Below are 6,959 nucleotides of genomic sequence, written 5' to 3'. Positions count from 1 at the left end.
TAATTAATTCCTCCCCTCTGCGACAACGTCATAGAGAGGGCTCTGTGACATCATCAGGACTGCTGAGTGATGCCATAGAAGCAATTATGTACCTATATGACAGGACTCTATAACCACCTAGAAGGGATACTCTTATGTCATGGACAGGTCTGTTTGATGGCTCAGAGGGGATTCTGTGTCATCCTAAAGAGGATTGAGTGACATCAGAGAGAGGATTTTGTGGCAACATGGAGAGGTCTGTGTTAAATCACAGAAGGCGTTCTGTGACACCATAGGAAAGGCTGTGTGACATAAGAGAGGGCTGTATGACATCACAGAAGCTATTCTGAGACGTCATAGAGAGGTCTGAGTGACATCATAATGAGGGCTGTGTGACACCATGGAGAGTATTTTGTGCCATCTTAGAGAGGGCACTCTCAGATCATAGAGGACTTAGTGTGACACCATAGAGAGGCCTGGGTGACATCATAGACAGGGCTGTGTGCTGTAACAGAGGCAATTCTGTAACTATATGGAGAGGACAACTTGACGTCACTGTGGGGATTCTGTGACATCATAAAGAGGGCTGTGTGCATAGATATTTATGTCCTCTTATAGAGTGCACTGTGACATCCTAGAGGAGTTTGTGTGACATCATAGAGAGGGCTGTGTGATGTCACAGAAGCGATTCTGTAACTTTATGTCCAGAAGCATTTCAGGTCAGAGTGGGGATTGTGTGACATCATAAAGTGGGCTCTGGGAGATGACAGAGAGAATTTTGTGACATCACAGCTAGCTCTGTGTGACATGACAGAAGGCATTCAGTGACATCATAGAGAAGGATTTGTGATGTCATAGATGGCGTTCTGTGACAGCATAGAGAGGGATGTGTGATGTCATAGTAGATACTCTGTGTTGGGAATAGCAATGTTAAATGGAGTGATTCTATAGAGTTGTCTGAATATTGCACACTGGAACACAGCCATGGCCAGGCAAGAGTGCAGGATCTCAGGAGTGCTGAGTTCAGATGCAGTGGAAGGTTGGAATGACCTTAGAGAATGGTGTAATGAGTAGAAACAAATGTAAGGCTGAGCCTGTGGTTTTCACCTCTCTCTGCTGACTTAGATTGCTCAGACACAATGTAGGTGCTGTTGAAGGAATATGGTGGATGTCTATGCTAATAAGGATGGAATTTCTAACCCAAGTACATATCACCAATTGCAGTTCGATACAGTTTGCAGCCTTCTGATGAAAGGTCTATAGGCACATGTTTGGAATGCAATAAAGAGATTGGGTTGGCTTGCATCAGGCATCTCCCCATCTCTTCTGATCCCATGGTACCCAGCCCATGGCAAATGGCGTACCCTGATGTGATGGGAAAAGTGATCCCCGGGTAGGTGCCCGGCCACGGGGCCCCTTTGGAACATGAGCTGCTGAAAGGAAGCAGGATGGGGCCCGGATTCAATTGGACACCTGAACCACTGGACGATAAAGTGAGCCTGAGGTGGAACTTAAAGTGGAGAGTTATGAGGAGTTAAGCTTTCCTCTGCTGAAAGAGACCTATTAGTTATGAAGAGAGCTCTTTAAAAAACATGGCAAGTTGCTATTATGAACTGTTTCAGACTTTTAGAGGACTTAAGGCAGCTGTTTTAACAACGGAGCTCTGGCAAAAAGTGTTGTGAAGGTGTCTTGTTTGGGTTCAGGGGATTGATTATGAGGCCGAATTTAAAAGGGTTTAAATAATTTATTATTATACACACAAGGAATTCCCCTCCCCCCCCCTTCCCCAAACTATATACAGCTACCCCACGCAAGTCCTTTGTATGTGGTTGTGAAATTACTTTACAGAATGTCTATTTACAGCAAAAAATCAGGAATTTAGTAGAGGTTTTTGGAGAGGTTTGGATAGAGAGAGTCTAGTGACATAAACATGCCACAGGTAAAGTCTAAAAGTCTATGCTGCTCGAATCAAGGCTGCTCAGTTACTCACTGGCTGGAGTCAGTCTCGGGGATCCCAAAATAAGCATAGCAAAGCCACGCTGTTGACCCTCGTGGGCTTGAATAGTTCAGTTCAGGGATTATTGGAGCGCGCTGTCTGAGGGCTCCATGGGCACGATCGAGCTGGGAATGATGGGCTGGAGCGGCAGCTGGACGGGAGTGCCTTGGTCAATCTTCCCTAGGCCGGTGCAAAGTGCCATGGGTCAGAATCATGCAGCGGCGGTGGTCCCAAAAACAGCAAAGCGGCTAGGAGCGGCGGGTGGAGGAGGGTGGCAGGAACACTGACATGTCCCTTTTATGAGGTATGACCCCGAGATTGATGGTCCTTGGCCACAATTCTGTCCAATAAGGGTCTGGCAGCAGGCCAAAACATACCAAATAAGGTGAAATCCACGGATCCAGTACCCCCAAATATGGAGGGGGCTCAGGTGGATCCCCACCCTAGGCGCATGAGCTTACATAACGTGTTTACTTCAACCTTGCAAGCAGGCCAGGCCAGACTCGAAGGCACCAGCCCTATTGTGCTCCTTTGTCCCCCTTAATTTGTTTTCCCCAAGTTTAGGCAGGACAACACCTTTCGGGGGGACAACATGTCCGGGCAAGAATAGATTTGTAAACACGGCCATTTGGGCCTTTGTGGCCCTCCACCACATATACCACTCCCTGGCCAATGGGCCATTAATCGAGGGATAAAGCAGATTTTCATATTATACAAATATAACCACCATACATATAACCTTTTGGGCATTAGATTATACAGACTGTGTACATAAATAATATATGTGTGTAACCATACTGTGAACGGGATTAAGGTAGGTCAGCTTCTGTGTGCCCACCCTCTGATAACGAAATAACTTTATTAAATATTTCAAACATTTGCAGAAAAAAAAGAAACACTGTTATCTGTGGAAGCAGTTTCAGCAATCTGGGATAATCCACCACATGCTTATGTGCTGAGATTTCCCATTTGTATCGGCTGCTTCCCACGTGTATAACTCCTTTGGTTTGGATAGGGCCATGGGCACGACTCCGATCGAAGGTAAATTTACCATTACTGGTTGGCCCACCTGTTACTTGTTTAGTGAGTGCTGGGGGTGTTGTTTGGATTCACCTGGCAGGTGGTTAATGTTTCCCACTGGCTCAGCAGGACAAAATGCTTTGATTTTTGGGCTGCCGTAGTTACCCCACCTGTTGTTCACAGTGAATACTGCATGGGGCAGGCACTTATCCCCATTGCCCTTTGAGATGTAAGCATGACTTTTGATTAGGGTGTTTGTCCTTTCCACAATGCCATTGGCCTGGGGGTAGTAGGGAGTATGGAATACCCATCTAACCCCCTCACCCCTAGCCCAGTCTTGCACGGATGATGCTGTAAAGTGAGATCCGTTGTCACTTTGAATACATTCAGGCATCGGCAAGATACTGAACCACTGCCTCAGAGACTCAATGCTTTGAGCGCCTGTGGCAGTACTGGTGGCAGTAGCCATAACCAAGCCTGAGATTACTTCCACCCCCACCAGTATATATCTCTTTCTGTGAGAGGGTCTGAGTGGACCCACATAGTCAATTTGCCATGTGCTCCATAGCTTCTCATCTGCCATGTGCTGAGCTGGGGCTAGGTCGGGGTGATTGGCTTTGAGCCTAATATTACACTGTGGGCAGGCTGAGATGATTGCTGGATTGGCTTATCTCCAATAGCCTCTGCCAGTCAGCAGCCCTACAAACTTCTACATTTGAAACCTTCCACTGATTTGCCTCCCATTGGCAGATCCACTCGGTGGCACCTTCAAATGTGGAGTAGGAATCAGTGTAGATGGTTTCTGCTCCATGCTCTGCTGCTAGCATGAGGGCACGTAGTTCCCCCACTTGTGCACTGCCATCACCCTCCTCGGTGATAGTGTGGCCTGTGCCAATCTCCAAGGCCGCTGCTTTGTAATGCCACTTGGACCCCACCCTCTGGGAGGATGCATCCGTAAACCACACTCTTGATTTATCCGAGTCTGTGGTCATTTCTGGGGCCACCTGGGTAGGAGAAGGCTTATAAGGCTGGCCAAGCAGTGCTTTGTCAGGGTTTATGGGCTGTTGCAGCTTGGATACCTTTGTAGGCCCCTCTCTTAATGGCATAAGCTGTGCAATTCCCTCTAAGTAGGTGTACCACTTTCTTAAGGTAGCCTTCTGGGCAAACCCTTCTGGTGGAGGGGATCCTTTGAGGATCACTCTCAACAGCGGGAGAGGGCCCTGCACTACGATGTCTTTTGTAGTGTGGAGTTTCTCTGCCTCCTTGACAGCTTGGGTTAGGAAAAGGAGTCCCTTTTCCCACTCCGAGTACCGTGCCTTGGTCTCTGAATGCCGTAGATGAAAATAAGAGGGCTCTACTAGGGCCATTGTGTCCCCTCTGGAATGTTCCACAGTATGAGGCATGCTCTGAAAAAAACCATTCAGCCCTTAGGGCATCTTGTGGGTGCAGAGGCCCCAATCTCTGATAAGCCTTTAATTCGTCTTTAAGAACTTTCAGGCTCTCAGAGTGCCATGGAATCCAATTCCAGACTTTGTGCTTCTTAAGCAAATCATAAAGGGGACAGGTGATCACGGAGAAACCTGGGATGTGCTTTCTCCAGTAACCAACGGTGCCCAACAATTGTTGCAGCTCCTTTTTGTTATTGAGTGTTTGGCCCTTTTCTCTAAGTTATCCTCTGGCACTGCTACTGTGCCTGACACTCACCAGGATCCTAGGAACATAACCTCCTGTCTTGGGCCTTGGCACTTATCCCTTGGGAGGTTGAGCCCTTGGTCATTCAATAATATCCAAATGGTCCCAGATACTGAGGCAACCTGCTCCTTATCATTTCCTCCCACCAAGATGTCATTGATATAGTGATAAACGCTGACATCCTTTGGAATTTGAATAGTGTTTAGCAAGGCTGCTAATGTATTGTGTGCTATGGTGGCACTGTGTTTGTACCCCTGTGGGAGGCTGTTGAAAGTGTACTGAATACCTTGCCAGGTGAATGCAAATTGAGGCTTGTCCTCCTCTCTCAGCGGTACCATGAAGAACATGTCCTTCACATCCATAGTCACCATCCAGGAGTGGGAAGCTGCTTGGATTGCTGTCACTGTGGATGTGAAACTTGGAACTGCTGCAGTGAGAGGAAGTGTATTATTATTGAGTTTCCTAAAGTGCATGGTTAGTCTCCACCTGCCATCTGGCTTGCGGACTGGCCAGACAGGTGAATTGTATGGGGAATGAGTTCTGGTGATGATTTTCCTTTTCTCCAGGTCAGTATCACTTCAGTAATGCCTTGCCTGGCTGCCACTGGTAGGAGGTATTGTGCAACGCAAGTGATGTGTGACTTTGGCAGTGGAGGAGCAGTTTGCAAAGTGCAAACATGAGCTGATTTCGCTCCCTTTGCCCTCACCCCATAAGAGCCAAAGCTCCACAGTGTGCCATCCGGAAGATGCCATCTCTTGCCAGCTAGGACAACAAACCTGAGGATATTCTCTGGGTAAGAGCCTAGGGCAACTTCCACTATGGTGCTTTGCTTGTCACCAGGTAGTCACAGCCTTGTTTTGGCTAGGTGGCAGGTGTCAGGCAGCCCTGTGACACCCATTATCTTTACCTTTTTCCTGGATGGCAGGATTCTCAGGCATTTTGCCAGCTGCGCATTGAGAACAGTGATTTGTGCACCCGTGTCTATTAGGTACTTCATGGCAGTCCTGTCTGGTCCTGTTGGGATCATAATAAAAGGTTCTGGATTATCAGACCATTGGCAGGCATAGATAAAGCGATGAATGAGGCCTGGAACACTCACCGCTGCCTCTAGTTTTTTTGCTTGCTCACAGCACCTTGCTGACCAGAAATGAAAGGGTGATGAGGCTTGTCAGGGGAGGCAGCTCTGGGATTCCTACTGCAGTTCCCCCCTTGCCTCACCTCTATCAGGGCTGTTAACCAGGTGGTTTAATAAGCTCTCCACCTTGTCAAATCTCCTATTCATGTAGTTGAATTCAGTCCTTGTGATATATTCTTCCTGGCCCCCTGTCGGTAGATCGTGGGGTTTTATCCCTTATTGAGTGCTCTGCTTTTGGTATTTATTCTGCCCATAATAGGGATTCTGTCCTCTGGGCTTCCCCGTGAAATGGCAGCTAGGCTGTGGGCTGCCACGTGGGCTGGCTCGTGGGCTCCTTTTGGGACTTCCAGGACTACCGGGGAAGGTATCTGGGGACGCTCTGGTGTGGCGCACTTCCAGCTTCTTGCAATGTGGGGCGGCCATGTGGCTGCCTCTCGTATGCCGCTTCTCATGGGAGGACCTTGGTGAGAGCACTGGATTAGAATAACCCAGGTCTCATCCCTTCATGGATAACTCCTCTAATAACTCCTCCCACGTGGTGTGGTGAGGTGGGGTATCCCCTGTGTATTATCCGGGTTGAGTGCCCGCTCTATCTGCTCCCTCTTCATGTCGCACATGCCTTTCAGGGCTGCCAGGAGACCCCTGACTAAAAGTTTAAGTCTTTGTGGATCAGTTGGCACATCCAAAGGACACAGGTAGATTTCCCTTTAGTATACAGCCTGTACACACGTGAGCTTTTTAATTGCGTCTGTTAATTCAGAGGAATCTGTTACGTGAACCTCTGTGGGCTCCTGCCTATCCATAGGGTCCAGCGATCCCACCCACAAAAATATTCTGGAACTTAACTCATAATCCTCCTCGGGACCCGCACCTAGAAACGCCTCGGGACCCCACGAACATCCCTTCACCTCATCGCGGCTCAGAATTCTGGAGTTTGCCCCCACATCTACCACGCAGCAAACACAAGTCTGTGACCGACTCGTGGGACTCACGCACGAACATTTCCCATAACTCATGGAGCTTTGTGCCCGAATAGGGCTGGACCCTCGTTGTCATGGCCCCACACCCCTTTTTCCCTTTGATGAATTCACGTTTGAAAATGGGGCAAACGTGCAGGGACCTTCCTCCGGCGAATTC

This window comes from Pogoniulus pusillus, unplaced genomic scaffold (genome assembly GCF_015220805.1).
Source record: "Pogoniulus pusillus isolate bPogPus1 unplaced genomic scaffold, bPogPus1.pri scaffold_47_arrow_ctg1, whole genome shotgun sequence".
NCBI lineage: Eukaryota > Metazoa > Chordata > Aves > Piciformes > Lybiidae > Pogoniulus > Pogoniulus pusillus.
Note: the sequence above shows the minus strand (reverse complement) of the source record.